Source organism: Halyomorpha halys, unplaced genomic scaffold (assembly GCF_000696795.3).
Source record: "Halyomorpha halys isolate HHAL.00 unplaced genomic scaffold, Hhal_1.1 Scaffold17.1, whole genome shotgun sequence".
Lineage (NCBI taxonomy): Eukaryota > Metazoa > Arthropoda > Insecta > Hemiptera > Pentatomidae > Halyomorpha > Halyomorpha halys.
This window is the reverse complement of record NW_027112056.1, coordinates 46,007-46,500: the sequence shown is the minus strand read 5'-3', so window position 1 is coordinate 46,500 and position 494 is coordinate 46,007.

The window sequence follows — 494 nt, the reverse complement described above, 5'->3', positions numbered from 1 at the left end:
AACAGGAAATCTTTGAATGAATGAATGAAGAAGAGACTTTGAGATAGAGCAAAATATTTAAAAAGCCCCTGAAATCGAAAAACGGCATCAAACCCTCCACTCCTGCCCTCCATGTACCATGGAGATAAATAAGCCTTACTTATCTGACTTTTCAAACGGACAAATACAGCGAGTAGGTTGGTCGATGAACGACATGTCACAATCTCACAAGAGGAGATCGTAACGCTAAAAAAAAAGACAATCCTTCCCCGCCGGATCCGCCCCGCTAAACCCCCGGAGAGCGAGGGCCCTATATCACTTTCGAAATATTAGCTTAAAATGGGAAGGAGAGACTTTGAGATACAGCAAAATATTTAAAAAGCCCCTGAAATCGAAAAACGGCATCAAAGTTGAAGGGAATCTTTAGAATATAACATTAATTTCTTTAATTATTAATTAAAGAATTAATTTTTTGTGATTTTTCTGGTTTTTGGATAAAGTAGCTTATTTTTGCA